This window comes from Microtus ochrogaster, unplaced genomic scaffold (genome assembly GCF_000317375.1).
Source record: "Microtus ochrogaster isolate Prairie Vole_2 unplaced genomic scaffold, MicOch1.0 UNK40, whole genome shotgun sequence".
In the NCBI taxonomy this organism is placed as follows: Eukaryota; Metazoa; Chordata; class Mammalia; order Rodentia; family Cricetidae; genus Microtus; species Microtus ochrogaster.
The window spans coordinates 206,303-223,765 of NW_004949138.1; the positions used below are offsets into that span (position 1 = coordinate 206,303).

Here is a 17,463-nt window from a genome sequence, read left to right on the forward strand (position 1 = left end):
TGGAGGAATAGCTCATTATTGAAAATGGCAAGTACATCCAACGGAGTCATTTAGAGACTAGTAACATCTGAGTACTCCATATTACTAAAGCTTACTGCTTTTTTTCTGGAGACCTTGGCTGTTCTGTGCTTCAGACCCATCCAGTGCTGTCTAACTATGAGTGTCAGCAGTTCCTATAGTTCAGGTTATACTTGTAGTGAAGCTATATTAGGCAGCAACGAGGAACAATTTTTTTAGATTCTATTTCTTATAAAATTAAGTCAATTTCTTCTGAGTTTGGATGACTCTTTTTAAATTTTCCTTTGATGAGCATGTATGTTAGACTCAGATTTTCACACATCCTTAGCAGCCACAGAACCTCTTTGGGGGTTGGGAAACAACGTAAGAATCTGAGCAGTGTGAACGCACAACTGTGCATGAGCCTGCTGTGACAACCTCCAGACACCCTGACTCCCCATTTGACCTGCAGGCAGTAATCAGGATAATGGATAAATATGCAATTAATGAAGTAAACTGCTATTCTTAGAGAAATAGTTATTAAGGGAAGAATAGAGCATTTTAGTGAGGAAATTTCTGTGTCTGTCCCTCATAATGTGACTTAAGCTTATTTCCGTTAAAGTAGATGCAGGAAAAAATTTTGGATCAGCTGGGTCAATAATTTTGTGTGATGCTTTTTGGTCTATTATTTATCTATTATTTAGAAATGTTTTATGAGCACTGACAAAAATAAGTATGGTTTGGGTGTTGTAATACAATGATCATTGCCGGGCGGTGGTGGCGCACGCCTTTAATCCCAGCACTCGGGAGGCAGAGGCAGGCGGATCTCTGTGAGTTCGAGACCAGCCTGGTCTACAAGAGCTAGTTCCAGGACAGGCTCCAAAACCACAGAGAAACCCTGTCTCGAAAAACCAAAAAAAAAAAAAAAAAAAAAAAAAAAAAACAAAAAAAAAAAATGATCATGGAAAAAAGATGAAAACTGATATACTAACTTTGCCTCATATGTTTATGAATTATGTATATAGCAAGTGTTTGCCATCTAAATATGAAAAATTAAATTGTATACAATTCATGGTTTTATTTAAAGTCGTATTAATCACTTGGGAGGTTAAAAGTAAGAGACCTATATGAATTAAAATTCAGATAGATAATTTAAATTGTTCATTATTAGTAAAAATCAACCAAAAATGGATTAAGCACCAGCATGTTATATGAGCACATCTACATGTATACTCTCCAATTTTCAAGGGCCAATTCATGAAATTTCATGTTGCCCTATATGTCTTATTTTGTTTTTGAGAAGTATAATTTGATCTTCAAAATCTTTTGAAACCACAGCATTAAGTAACTGAGGAAGAAATACACAGAAGATTTCTGAAAAAGAAACACAAGGATGTGCTTTCTCATAAGTTAGAAAAAGAACTGATAATCACAGAAGTGTTAAATTGGAAAAATCCAGAGATAATCCAGTCCAATTCAGATCAATTAGCAATAAAGTGGAGCCGAAAGAAATTCATAATGGCCAGTGTGAGTGGCCAGACAGCAGAGCTCAGCACTAGGTCATTTCATCCCTATGGTTAAAAGTAAGCCTGAGAGCCAGGCTGTGGTGGGGCAGAGGCAGGTGAATCTGTGTGAGTTCAAAGCCAGCCTGGTTTACAAAGATGGTTCCAGCCTGAGTGGTTACAGAGAAATCCTGTCTCAAACCGTACACCCCAAAGCTACCGACTGAGTCCCGCCCCTCCCCCCCAAAAAAACCTAAGTAGGACAATAGGAGGAAAGAAAATTCACAATATAAATAGAAGTGAAGCCAAATTTAATTATTATATTACTGAAAAATCAAAGTCCAAGAAAAGTTACTTTTATATTTGGCCAGAAAAATGAAAATAGGATTGAAGACAATTTTGTAATACTATTCAAAGAAATGTATAGGATCAATGCAAGCATCATATTAAACCCTATGTCATTTATGGTAGGCACAAAAAATCGTATTTACAAGCCAAGTAAGGTAGAAGCCAGCCAAGGCCCACACAGCACCCCACAACCCTAGAGAACAGGTGCCACTTTGAGGAGCAGGTGTGTGGAGGAGAAATGGGAGACAAGTGGACTGCTGTGAGCACTGTGGACAGAAGCAGAGCTGAAGGCGCAAAGGAAGCGACAACAGGCTAATATGAGTGGCCTATATTGACACCTGCGACCAAGTTTTGTCCAGGCCTGAGCTGTGGCTGGAGGCCATGTCTGGGGTCTGTGGCCTGTGTTATTATGGGAGGCAATGGGAGTGCTGGTCCCTATAGCCTGGACACAGGAGAACATTCCTGGCTCTCTCAGTGGAAGAGCTGGCCCCACCCACACCACACCCTATCCCTGCCAGCTGCAGCAGTGGGAGAGCTGGTCCTGTACAGAAGAGACTAACTAGGTCTACCCCTCACCTTGAACCTGGGAGAGACAGCCCTGATCCTGGCCTGAGAGTAGTATTCCTGGTGAAGGGTCTGACTGACAAATTCAGCTTCCACCTAGGCCAACATCCGGGGATTTGAGTTGGCCCACCCCAATGTCTTCCCGATCTGTGACTTGCTATAGTTTGTGAAAGGACTGGTCCTGTGGAACCACAGCTGCGGGATCTCCAAGACTCGGGGCAATGGCAGGGTATCTGAGAGGAGTTTCAGTAAGTCCAGCATTGATGATGTATCAGAAGCCAGAGAGGCCTTGAACCAGACCAACAATTCACTGCAATGAACATTTACAAGTAAAGTTGTTTGGGCAACAATTAAATTAGTATGGCATTAAAGGCGTGCGCCACCACAGCCTGGCAGGCGGATCTCTATGAGTTTGAGGCCAGCCTGGTCTACAAGAGCTAGTTCCAGGACAGGAACCAAAAAAAAAAAAAGCAGTATGGTATTGGTATAAAAACAGACACAACAACCAACAGAAGAAAGCACTGTCTTTTGATTTTTGACAATGAGAAAAAGAATATACAAAGGGAAAAGAAACAGTCTTTTGGCGGGTGGTAGTGTTCCACACCTTTAACCCCAGCATTCTGGAGGCAGAAGCAGGTGGATCTCTGTAAGTCTGAGGCCAGTCTGGTCTTCAGAGTGAGTTCCAGGACAGCTAGGGCTACACAAAGACCTGTCTCCAAACACCCCCCTCCTCAAAATAAAAGAAAGAAGGAAAGGATGAAAGAAAAGAAAGGAAGGAAGGAAGGAAGAGAAAGAGAGAGGACATTAGATATCTATAGGGAAAAGATTAAAACTGGGACCTTATATAAAAACAAAACAAGACCTTGTAAATTTTTTTTAAATGATTAAATTTTAACATAAAACCTGAAACTTACATTACTAGGAGAAAATTTGAAGAAAGCTTACACTGGCCTGGGCAATGACTGTCTTTAGATTTGACTCTTAAGATAAATGGCTGAGGAGACATTTCTCTAAAGAAGACACACAGTGGCTAACGGACAAATGAAGGACTCTAGACTTCCTAGAAAGTAGGGACCTGTAAATCAATGAGCTATCACATCACACCTGACAGAATGCATATTCTCAAAAAGACAAAAGAATGAAGTATTAGTGATAACATGCAAAGAATGGAATCCCTGACTATTGTTGGCAAGGATGTAAATTAATACTACCATCATAGAAAATGGTATGAAGGATCCTCAAAAATAGTATTTACTTCTTCACATGGGCTGTAAGATCTGACATATCAAAGAAATGTCTGTATTCCTAGTTCCAATATAGAACATAAAACATATGCTAAGTTATCACCTCAAGCTAAATATACATCAATGGATGAAAGGTTGAGAAGAAATGTACTATGAATACAATGGAAGAACTTTCAGCATTAAACATGAAGTTTTAGTGGCTGCATATAAATGGAAGGAAAATAAGCTATAAACAGAAAGGCAGAATCTCCATGTTCTACTTTTCTGTGCAATCTAAAACAATGGAACTTGAAGGTTATGGGATGGGGATGAAGCTCATTAGTACAAGTGTGCAGTACTCCGCTTTCAAAAAATACAATTAAAAATACCGTGTGTGTGTGTGTGTGTGTGTGTGTGCGTGTGTGTGCGTGTGTGTGCGTGCAGTTATGTGCAAATAAGAGCCACAGAGAACAAAGGCATGGGGTCCTCTAGAGCTGGAGTTACAGGTGATTGTGAGGAACCTGATGTGGGTGCTGGGAATTGAACTGATGTTCTCTAAAAGAGCAGCTAGTGGTCTTACTGCTAAGCCACCTCTCCAGCTCCCCAGTACAAAACTTCTTAAACTGCTTATAATCACAAATGAATGTGGCCAAAGTAAAAGGCTTCTGAACGTGTGATTACAAAAAGTTAATTCAAAATAAAAACCATAATGAATTCAAAGTGTTTCTAGAAATTGCATCAGAAGACTTCACTATAGGCAAATATCTAGGTTATTTTATTAATAATTTTCATAGAACAAAGATACAAAAAATACTTTCTAAGCAAGAAAAGGGTTAAGAAATGAGTGAAACAAAGAAGGGCCTTGGCCCCAAATTATAGTACATAATTAGGTAATTAAAAGGATTAAAACACACAATGCATTGGGCCTAGATGAATTAGTGAAGATGTAAGTATTCAATAAGGTGCCCCAGGAGAAAAAAATAAAGGCCCTGGCAGGGTTTATAGTCATGAAACAGGACAAAGAAGCACATAAGGACTTGTTGGAAAAATAACTAATGTTGTACCCATATTTCAAAAACCAGAAAACTAAAATAAACACTCATCCAAACCTGAAAATGAGTTGATAAAAACTCCCTAGTATACCATCAACCACTAAAATAACTACAATACCTACTGAGGTATTTATTGTTTATGTATGATAACACAGAAGGAAAGCACATATATTAGAAGACATGGATTTGAGGGAGAGTGGACAAGAGTATATAAAAGAGTTTGAAGGGAGAAAAAGGGGAGAAGAAATGTAGTCAAATTATAAAACGGACAGCCGGGCGGTGGTGGAGCATGCGTTTAATCCCAGCACTCAGGAGGCAGAGGCAGGCAGATCTCTGTGAGTTCGAGGCCAGCCTGGTCTACAGAGCTAGTTCCAGGACAGGAACCAAAAGCTACGGAGAAACCCTGCCTCGAAAATTCAAAAAAAAAAAAAAAAAAAAACACAAAAAGTCTCCAATATAAGATCGTGTTTAAACCAATGTCTGTTGAAATGTACTCAGGATTTGGAAGCCAGAATGCTCTTCAGGAGAAGGTGACTGGTAAAAACAACCCAGGAACAGCTGTTGGCAAGGGCTTCAGTGACCATGGAAAACAGTATATGAAGAAAGAAGGGAACGGTGCCCCTACTCTGCAGGACAAATATTCTGATACAATGGAGCCTCTGGGCATCCTAAAACAGAAACCACATCTAACAAGCTAGGTGACATTGCCGAGGAAAATCTAGGCGCAGTACAGAAAGAGTGATTTTACGGTCTCTTTATCTAGAGCAGAATGAACAAAGAGAGCAAAAGGCGTCCATGTGCAAGAAGCTGCTGACTCTTGGCAAATAGTGGTAATGCTTTGGCACTTTTGGCATCAAATCTAGGACACAGACAGAAAATAAAGATTAAAGATGAAACCAGAAGCTTATCTGTGAAACACTTTTGTACTAACTTAAATAACACTACATACAATTCTTCGGGGGGTGGGGGGCTCCTGAAAAGGCTTAAGAAGTGTGCCTCCTGGTGCTCTAACAGGTAGACTACTGGGTCACACTGTACCTGATAGCCTCTCACAGCAATCACTTACTTGCTCTAAAACGCCAATACTTCCAAGGAGAGAAACACCGAAAGTACAGATTTTAATTGTCACCACTTTCTAAATAAGCTGCAATATGCAATTCATTTATGTCCTGTTCAATTTGTTTCATATGTGCTTTGTACACTGAAAGTATTCAATAAACATTTCTTAAACTAAAGAAGATTTGAATGAATTAAGTAGATGGATAACCACACATATGCCCACCATGGAAGACTACGAGAATACTTAAGAATCTGGAGCTTAGAAAAAGTTGGAAGTACAACTGTAAATTTGTACATTATTTTAAATGATAATTCACAATTAAATGTGTGAAGAAATTATGAAAGAATAAGTAGTCTTTATTCGAATTTTTAACTTCTACAACAGATGAGGGTCATAGTAATTTACCAAAAAGTAATTGCTAAAAGGATAAACACAAGGAAACCACACCATGCTCCTATGAAATGAGAGCCTGGGGTGGGGGTGAAGCAGAAAGACTGAGTAGAGTTTTGGTGATTTCAATTTATTTTTAAATTAAAAACACATGCCTTAAACAGAAGTGAGCTCTGAGTTTTAAAAGTCAAAGAAATGAAAGTAGAAGTTGTTATGATGACATGCCATGGGGAGAATCAGCAACCCACTAACAAGGAATGGGAGGGGCTGGGAATCCAGCTGAGAAGACAAGAAGGTGTGGAAAGGTGGGGGAAGTGAGGAGGCGCAACTGTCACTAACAAAGGTTTTCATTTCTACTTCTTGGTTCTGCTAGGCTGTGAGTAACCTGTTGGCATCTATCCTCCAAATGTCTCCCCAGTAAAACAAAAGAGAAAAATTGGAGGGCGGGAGACATGTGGGAGGACATATGCACACTCTGTATGTAAAACTGTGTCAAAATTGGAAACACAGACTTTATTTCAGTTTAATCTGAACAAAGCATTTTAAAAGGAAATTCAAATCATTATTCCTAATGATGCACCAAAGTACCTTCAAGTTCAGATCTGCTTGGATGTTTTAGGGAACTTGTTATACTATCAGACTACTAAGTAGGCTCCATCTCAGAGATGCAGGAATGGTTTAACATAAGTAAATTATTAAGTGGAATCCACCAAGTAAACAAATTGAAAGGAAAAACCCATGGTCATCTTGTTAAATATAGAAAAGACCTTTAACAAAATCCAACACCATTTCATGATAATAGTACTGGAGAGATTAGGGATTGAGGTGACATACCCAAACATGATAAAGGCAGCTTACAGCAAGTCTTTAGCCAACATCAATTTAAATGGAGAGAAACATAAGGCTTCTAAAATCAGGAACAAGACAAGGTTGTTCACTCTTTCCATAATTATTCAATATGGTACTTGAAATCTTTTTAATAATGATTTATTTATTTCTATTTTATGTGCATTGGTGTTTTGCTAGCATCTATAGTCTGTGTGATGGTGCAAGATCCCTGCAACTGGAGTTATAGGCAGTTGTGAGCTGCCCTGTGGGTGCTGGGAATTGAACTGGGGTCTCCTCTGCAACAAGGGCTCTTAACCACTGAGCCATCTCTCCAGCCCTAATATTTGCAATCTTAACTAGAGCACTAGAAGACAACTAAAGATGAAGGGTTTGCAAACTGGAAAAGAAAACTAGAAATATCTTTATTAATGGATGATATGATAATATACATAAGTGAACCTAAAAATTCCACTGACAAACTTATACAGCTGATGACATTTTAGTATCTGGATACAAGATTAACTCATAAAAATCAGTAGTCTTCCTACATACAAGTGACAAATGGACTGAGAAATAAATCAAGGAAAACTGCCTTTCAGAAAAGAATCAAATAATGTAAAATAGCTTAGGATAAATTTGATCAAGTAAGTGAGAGGTTTCTATGATAAAAACATTAAAATGTTTAAGAAATAAAATAAAGAAGATAGAAGAAAAAGGAAAACTATCCCAAACTCATGGATTGGATACTATTATAATAATATGAAGGACTAATACAGTAAAAATGGTCATCCTACCAAATGCAATTTACAGAACCAATGGAATCTCCATAAAAATTCCAACACAATTCTTCACAGATTTCAAAAGAACAATTTTCAGCTTCACATAGAAACACACACACACACACACACACACACACACACACACACACACACACAAAACAGGAAAGTTAAAACAATTATGAATTATGAAAGAATGCTGAAGGTATCACATTCCCTATTTCAAGTTGTATGACAGAGCTATAGTAATAAAAACAACATGTACTGGCAGAAAAACAGACATGGTAATCAATGGACTCAAATTGAAGACCAGGATATAAGCACACACTGCCATGGACATCTGATTTTTCTTAGTAAGAAGTAAGACAGAAACACACACTGGAATAAAGACAGCATCTTCAACATATGGTGAAGGTAAAACCAGATGCCTGCATGTAAAAGAATCCAAACAGATCCATATTTATCACCTTGCACAAAACCCAACTTCAAATGGATCAAATACCTCAACATAAAACCAAACACACTGAATAGAAGAGAAAGTAAAAAATAGGTTTTAATTCATTACTACAGGGAAAACTTTCTGAACAAAACACCATTAGCACAGGCACTAAAACCAACAATTACCAAACAGGACCTCATGAAGCTGAAAAACATCTGTATGACCAAGGACAAGGTCTTTCAAATATAGCTGTAGCCTAAAAAAAATGGGAAAAGGTCCTTACGAACTATACATTTATTAGAGGGATAACATCTAAAATTTATAAAGAACTCAAAAAGCAAGACATCAAGAAAACAAGCTAGTTTTAAAAGTGGGGTACACACAGACCTAAAGAGAATTCTTCAAAGAAGAAACTTAAGTGGTTGAGAAACACTTAATGAAATGTTCAACATCCTTAGCTATCAGGGAAATGCAAATCCAACCTACTTTGCAATTTCATCTTATAGCTGTCAGAATGGTTAAGATCAATTAAAGTGACAGCTCATGCTGACAAAGATGTAGAGTAAGGGGAACACTCATCCACTGCTGGTGGGTGTGCAACCTTGTACAGCCACTATGGAAATCAGTGTGGCAGTTCCTCAGGAAGATGGGCATCTATCTACCTCAAGATCCAGCTACACCACTGTTAGGCATATACCCAATGGATGCTTCATCCTACTACAGGAACATAAGCTCAATCATGTTCACTGCTGCTCTATTCACAGTAGCCAGGAACTGGAAACAACCTAGATGTTCCTCAGCAGAACAATGGATTATAAAAATGTGGTAAATTTACACAATGAAGTCTTACTTAGCCATAAAAAAATTAAATCATGAAATTGGCAGGAATAAATTAAAAAAATAAATCCTGAGTGACTTATCCTAGACCTAAAAGACGAATGCAGTGTGTATTTGCTTTTATGTATACATTAGCTGTTGAGTCAATGATAACCAAGTTACAACATGTATAACCCAAAAGGTTAGGTATAGCGTAAGGATCTAGGGTAGACAGATAGCCCTCCTTAGGAAAGGGAGATAAAACAGATAGTTATGGATGCATGGGAGTTCTGAAATAGGAGGAAAAGTGGGAAAGGAAAGAGGAGGCAGGGACAGGGAGAGACAGCTGAAATTAAGATCTACTTGAGGGTACTATGGAAACCTAATACCATAGAAGCATCCTAAAATATAGACATCTATTATCCGAATCTAAAAGAAATTGTCAAATAATGAGATGATAAAGTCCCAAATGAACATTTCTTTTTACCAAATGAAGCTTCCAGTACTGGGATTGGGTTACATCTAATTGAGTTGTTGGCCAAAGGGGTCCCATGGGAATTTGACAAACAATCTAGGCTATTGGCAAGACAGGGGACTACTTTCCACAAACTGACAGCATGGCCACACCGGTGAAGACAACACCTATAATTCACTGAACAGGATAACTACATAGAGCCTTTACTCCTACACTCTAGTGTCTTTGGCACAGGAAAGTATTTTGTCTGCTACCAAAAGAGAAGTGTAAACACCAAACAGATACAAACCCTTTGGTTGACAATAGTGTCCTGTCTGCAAGACACGCTAGTGTAAAGGGGGCACAAAGCTTGTGTGGGTAACTATTTGGGAATTCGATCTGATAGGCAAGTGCATTGGGGAGGCTTGACCCAATGGGTGTGGTCTTCTCTGGGGATGTGACCCAATAAGAACCAGGGCAAGGGATTGCATGCTCTCTTGGATGCTGCATGGCTTGGAGCTTCCCTTTAGTCATTTGAGAATGAGGTTACCATTGCAGCAGTAGAGAGATGGTCCCCGAGTGGAAACAATGGGGCAGCTGGTGATACAACTTTGACTCCTCGTTCTATCTTATAATTATTGTGTGATATTAAAGAAAGGTAACACAATCCCTAGACTTCCCTCTTTACTTGGCACCCACCTTGGGTCTTGAACCATGACCCTGAGATTAAGAGTCTCATATTCTACTGACTAAGCTAGCTGGAGCATGCAGAACTACACCAACTAGAACGGTAGCCCCTACTTCCTGGAGCACGGTACCCTCCCACCCCCAGAAGTTGCATGAAGGAAACTGATTGTAAACCCCTGGATCTGCATAATATCTGACTGTGGGCACCACCAAAGTGAACCCAGAAGGGTTGTTATGATCTGGTGACCAGTTTCATGGAGATTACCATGGGGATCATTGTTGGGGTGGTGTTTGGAATGGCATTCCCCCAGTTGATTGGCATGCAGTTGGCTTGTAGTCTGCTCCAGTTCATCGTTCTGAGTCGGTGTGCAGTGCAGTCTTTCAAGAACTAGGGAAAAGAGGCCTGCTTTTAAAGGAACTGCCACAGTCTCTGGAAGACTCCCACAGAATGCCAGAGCACAGCCCATAATCTCTCTGCCCTGCTCCTACCACCACTCCCCACAACCGAAACTGTTACCCAGTGTATGTCCTGCCTTTCAGCCCACATCATGTGTAGTGTCCATCTTGTGAAGCCATGCTGTGCCACAGTAACCAACCAATATGATTTAACAGAGAGCCCAATCCATTAAAACAATCCCATACCCCAAACAGCCCTGAACCTAGGACAAAACCAGATACAACTGTTCTAAATATATAAATACATAAATAAATAAAATGACTTCTAATGACATTTTGCTATATATGCAGATCAGTGCTTTGCTCTGCCATCGTCAGAGTAGCTTCATCCTGTAGGAGATAGGACAAACACAGAGACCCACAGTCAGACATTAAGCAGAGAATAAGACACCTTGCAACACTCAGCCCTAAATGGGATGTCTCCATCAAATCCCTTCCCCCAGGAATCAGGGAGCCCTTCTGAAGAGGAGGTGGAAAGACAGTAAATGCTAGATGGGGAGGTACACACCAAGAAAAAAAAAATCAACATAGTCAAAGCTCATATGAACTCATAGAGATGGAGGCAACATGCATGGGTCTATCTTAGGTTCTTTGCATAGATACTATGACTTCCAATTTAGTGTGTTTATGTGGTTTATGAATGTGTGAACAAGTGGCTCTGTTTCTTGTGCCTTCTCATAAGTCCTACTCCTCCTGTTAGTTTTGTTCAATTCCAATGTGTTAATTTTATTTTATTTATTTTATTATTATCTTATATATTCCTGGATATTTTATAATGATAGACAGGAAGGGGTGGATTTGGATGGGAGGAGTAGTAGGGAGGAACTGCTAGAGAAGAGGGAGAGGAAACTGTAATCAGGATGTATTATTTTAGGGGAAAAACCATCTATTTTCACTAAGAGGAACAAAAACAACAGCAGCATGAGAAAACACATATTTCTAAGTTCTGTATGCAGCAATAATAATTATTTTGTTTTACCTTAAATGTGAAATGAGAAGGACTGTGGGCCATTGGACAGAGGCACTGTTTTTCCTGTTCCTGAAGTCTGTTCTCTCCCCCTCTACTATTTAAGAAACACACACAGGTTGCTGACTACGCGTGGAGAGCGGCTTGTGTTGTAGTTTTCACGTTCTCGGCTGTGAACAAGTGCATATGTGAGGCTGCTCGTGAATGCACAAGCGTGTACTTTGTCTGCATTAAATAAATCACAACACGAAGCACATCTCTTCATTCATGTGTGCCTGCAGTCCACCTCAAGGAGACTGAAAATATAAATACAAGCTGCTATTTTGGTGTGATCACATGAATATGGCAGCTTGTATTTTTTTCCCCTGTAACATTTTAACACTGGGCAGATTGTCTGCATTAACACACACCAAAATCAATTCTGCTTTAAAATTGCTTGTAAAATACCCCTTCCCCCAGAGGAATTTGTTTTTAATTTAAATAAAAAATAGATTCTAAGGAAAACTGTAAAATATTCCAACAGTTAGGACATTCTGGGAGTACTTCTGCAGAAAAGGAATGAAGGCTAAGGTAGACTTCACATTTAAAAGACTAGTAATTAAATAAATTAGTTCTGTAAAACTGTTTAGATAGTACTAATATATGAGGGTTTTCAACAGTGGTCTACGTGCTATCAGCACATCACAATGTAATAGAGAATTACACTTGACCAAAACTTACATAAGTCTCATAAATTATAAAACTGGAGACTTCTCAAGGGGAGGGAAAACAATGCAAACAGTCAGCATATGCCATTTCCATATGCAATATGAGTAAACCTAAAACATATTCATATAATATACTACACAAAAATAACAATTATCTATACAGTGCTATTCAACAGAGCCTCTGCAAAGTTTGAAACGCTCTACATAGGTCTGTCCAATAGCTCTTAAGATTTAAATGTGATTAATGTATATGAGACTTAATTTTAAAATTTTATTCAAAATTACCTTAGTTGCTGATAATGTGGTTTCTAACGAAGTGACTAATACATATCTTCAGGTTAAAAGAGAATATTGCTATTAATGACAAAAGGTATTTTTTTAAAAATGAGGATACAACGTTTGTTTGGCCTATATATAAATTATAAATAAAAGCAAGCTATAAAATAAAAATATTCTATCTTGTAGACTCACAGAGGAAACAGAACTATCTAAGATGTTAACAATGACTGAGAATAAAAACGATCAAAAGTTAAAGATGATGATGAGCCTAGAGGCAAACAGGTATACTTTTAAGTATGGCCGAAGTTAATAGGAAAATACTAACTCAAAGAACTTTAATCATCTACTTTAGGAGACAGAATATATCTAAAGAAAAGACTATTTGGCAAAGCTCATAGTATGTTAATCTACAAATGGTACTATAGATGTTGTGTATTTTTAGAATAGACCTTGATAGACCAAATAACATATTTCTTTGGCATCTAGTATGAACATGCTATTGCATCCTGAACTCAGTTATTTTAAATAATGTTAAAAATTTAAAATTGCTAACATTGGAGCTTTTGAATTAAAACATGGCAATCCCCCCCCCCCCCAGAACAATCCAAAATCTAAATTAGAAATTCTAGAGACTGGATTCCTTGATTTACCTTGTAGCAAAGTTTTGTTTCTGTAATAAAAATTGGGATAGTTACAACTTCATTGATGGAGGAGGGTCATCTTTCTATCTGTTGTTTCTTGGTTAAATAAAGAAACTGCCTTGGCCCTTTACTAGGACAGAAAATTAGGTAGGCGGAGTAGACAGAACAGGATGCTAAGAGAAAGAAGCTAAGTCAGGCAGTCACCGTGATTCTCCCACTCAAGACAGACACAGGTTAAGATCTTCCCTGGTAAGCCACCTTGTGGGCTACACAGATTATTAGAAATGGGTTAGATCAATGTGTAAGAGCTAGCCAATAAGAGGCTGGAACTAATGGGCCAGGCAGTGTTTAAAAGAATACAGTTTCCATGTAATTATTTCAGATAAAGCTAGCCATGCGGACAGTTGGGTGCCGGGGACGCAGCCCCGCTGCACCTATTTCAACACTTCATTAGCCTGAGATAAGGAACAAATAATCTGAAATGAATGTAAACGTCCTGCAGTAAAAATTGAGTAGTGGCTTATTAAAGATGTTAAAATAATGTAAGAGAAAATATTTAATACAGTGAATAGCCAGATGAAATCAATCCAACAGTAAAATACCTTAATTAAGGTCAAACTAGAAGTTTGATCTTAGGAGTCTTTTTCTTAGAGGTGCATATGTCTTGTAAGATTGAAAAAATGCTAAAAAGCCTAGTGAAATCGAAGAAACACTGATCATCACTGACTATTTCCATCTCTGGCTGTTATTGTGCATCACTCTGGCAATGTATCTTGAGACCAAAACAAAATAAAGAAAAAAAAAACAAAAAAACCCAGCCTAAATCAAAACAACAACAACAACAACAATAAAACAATATCAGGGTCTATCCATAAGATCAGAAGTAGACATAGACTAACACCAGAGGTCTTGGACACATGGCTTCTCCTATGGCACTAACTGATCTCATTATAATCTCTTTTTTCTGCTTTTCCCTATTAGATTTGAATTTCTTACTGGGTACATGTCATACTTATTTTTGCATCTATTATGCCTGAAAACCCTGGAAATTAATAAAAATGTTTAAATGCATATGAGATAGACTTAAATATAAGACCTAAGTTAAATAACATGTAAAAGTTACAGGAAAACTGAACAAAATGCAAACTTCAAAAAAACTGGCGGAAAGTCCATAAAATATGTCATGGATATGGTGAGTGGCAGGGACTCAACAGCAAGCAGTGTTTAACTAAAATGCTAGGCATAACCTGATCTTGGACCAATGATAGAAAATAACACTGTGAAGATAATTAGATGTGTGTTGTAGAAGGCGGGAAAATCCATTTCTCTATGGCCATAGACAGTCACAAGTTTTAGATTATAAAGCAGGATTATAAACCTGCTTTGAGAAGAGTGATTGGACTGAGCACATGGACTGGATTAGAGTAGAAAAGGTATCAATAGATCCAATGAGAACAATTAAGCAACCACCTTGAGATAGGAGGCTAAAAACGCCAAGCAGAGCAGGAATAATTAAACAGAACTAGTGAGTGAGGAGAAGCCCATAGAGTAACCTGGTTTGTATTTAGAAACATAAAATGTGTGTCCTCAATCTATTTACACCTTCTTCAATGCTGCACCTTTAGTTTAACTCACTAGTATCCTTTTCCTCTGAAGACCCAAATTATCTTCCAACAGCTGCTCATTAAAAATGGAAACCAATCCGAGCAATGTTTGTGTAGGGGTTCCCATCTTCTTATATTCCCTTCTTTAAATTACTTAGTCCTAGTAATACCTAACTTCATTTTGTTTCTCTCAACACTCATTTTCAGGGGAAGCTTTGAATAGAGGCTCCCACTGCCTGAAATACTCCTCCACTAGATCTAAAAGGGTGGTCTATAAAGATTTTCTTTTCACATCTCAGTACAAATTTCTTCTTCACAGAGATGCCTTCTCTGATCATAGTTCTTAAAGCAAATACAACTTGAGCTATTCTCTCAGTACCTACCCACTATTCCACTTTGCTCCTCCAGACCTGTTACCATCATTAATAACTCTCCACAGTAAAGATAAATCCTGTGATCAGACTTCTTTTATTCTCCAGTGTCCTGCAACCCAGTATGTTTTAAAAACCCAAAATTCTTAAGTAACAACTTAAGAAAGTATAAATTCTCTGAACTGCACTTTTCCCCCTTCCATTGTATTACCAGTAGTTTTATAGATTCAACTGATAATGATGGATTTAGATCACTAGAAGATAGGGATGGTGATTCATGCTTTTAATCCTAGCCCTTGGGAGGTAAAGGCAAGAAGATCACGAGTTCAAGGCCATTGTTGGCTATGTAGGGAATGCAAGGACAACTAGGGCTAAATGTGACCCTGTTTTAAAAGCAACAAAATCACCACCAACAGATGCAATGTGGTAATAATATTCAAGCTATTAGACTTTGATGATTTTGCAATCTGGTAAAACTAGTTACTCTATCTTCAATAGTACGTATTCTGCATTTTTTTTTCTTGTTCTTCAGTTTTTGTTTTGTTTTCTTTGAGACAGGGTTTTGCTACATAAACCAGGCTGGCCTGGATTTCCCAGACGTCACCCTGTCTCAGCCTCTGTAGTACTAGGATTAAAGGAGTGTGAAATCTTAAATAGAGAAGGTATGGTAACTTCCTCTCTTGTATAAAGAGACTTCAAGAAAAGCTAGCGAGGAATCACCCAGACTTCCAGCTACACTTTAAACTCTATAATACTATAAACAGCTACACTTTAGACTCTCCCATATACCTACCCTGAATCTTGTACTTACCTTCAAATATTCTAGAAGAAAAGGAAAGAAAAAAAAGAACAGGAAAAAAATTAACTCTAAATGTATTGATGTACATATCTTACATTCTTTGGGAAAAAGAAAAACAGAAAACAAACAAATAAAAACCAGAACAGCTTTTGTGTGTGTGTTTTCAAGATCTAACAGTTTCTTACACAGCCAGGAAGAAATATTTGAGCTATAAGCAAAATGATGAATAAGCTCTTCTTACGTGGGGTGCTTATAGGAATTCATACTCCTCTCTTATTTTATATTTTTTGATCACTCTGGAACACTATGGTTTCTGAATGTGTGGTTCTAGGCCAGTGCCATTATCCACCCACTTCCATTTACGATTTACAGAAAGTTGAATTAAAATTCCTCCTCTGAGATAGAATAGCTCTAACATTTTTAAAATCAGACACTGTTACTATTTTGGCTAGTAACATGCAATACTGTTTTATTACCATAAGGTCTGTTTTTTAGACAATGATTAACAAAGTTGTATGGTCAATAAGGAAATCCCTTTGTTTTCCATGTGCCTCATATGTGCCAATACAAAGGTGCTTTAGCTCCCGAAAATCGGTGCGAAGGAGACTAAGAACTAACCCTACGAGCTTATCTTTAAAGTGGGTGGCTCCTGAACTAACTGGGAGAGGCAAGATAACTAAAATGATTTTCACTTCACACACTAATTGCAGTATAGCTGATCTCAACTCCTGATTCTTTAGAATACTGTCGTTTTTAAGCATTTATTCTACGTATTGAATAGTGTAGGTAATTTGGTGGTAGTTGAAGTCATCTGACTCTCTGTTGTTCTGGAATAAAAAAGCACGATGTGAGTGCTAGAAAGCTAGAGGCCTGACACTGTCAGAGACAGAATTACAGTGGAAGACACTGGAAAAGTTGCAGAAGGTTAAGTATTTGTGATGCACTCTCTTGCAGATTTGCAGCTCCAATAATTAACTTTACTAGCTAAAACACTACTCTATTTTGCATGCATGTTGAACGTCCCTAATTAAAAATCCAAAATCAAAAATTTTGAGGGTTTTGAATCAATATTCAAAAAGTTTTGAATTCTCAAACATTTAGGATTTAGAATGTTTAGACTAAGGATTACTAACTGGCAAGTTCTAAATAGACAGTCAAAATATGACATAATTTGCTCGCAAGAACTTCTGGCAAAAGGACAATAAACCTTAAGGGAATCCATACAAACTTTGGGAGGTAATTACTATTATCCCCATTCACAGAAAAGTACAAGGAGAGAGAGAGAGGATATTGAGAGTATTTCCCAAGAGATAGTGCAGAGAGATGAAGCTGGTTTGTAACAGTGATAGAACATTTACTGTGCCAAAAGAGGTGTTTTTCATATGAGTGCTGGATAGACTACCAGAACCGGTTATTCACACACCTGAGCAGCACCCAGAGGAAAGCAAGAAGGATAACCACAGTAAACTGGAAGGAGAAGGATACAGAGTAATTTGGCCAGAA

At 38.0% G+C, this 17,463-nt stretch overlaps 1 protein-coding gene across 4 annotated transcripts in view; it reads right to left on the bottom strand.

The window, feature by feature from the left end:
- Tbc1d5 (TBC1 domain family member 5) overlaps nucleotides 1-17,463 on the bottom strand; it is a 449,388-nt gene that overhangs the window by 187,207 nt on the left and 244,718 nt on the right. The gene's annotated exons all lie outside the window — the stretch shown is intronic.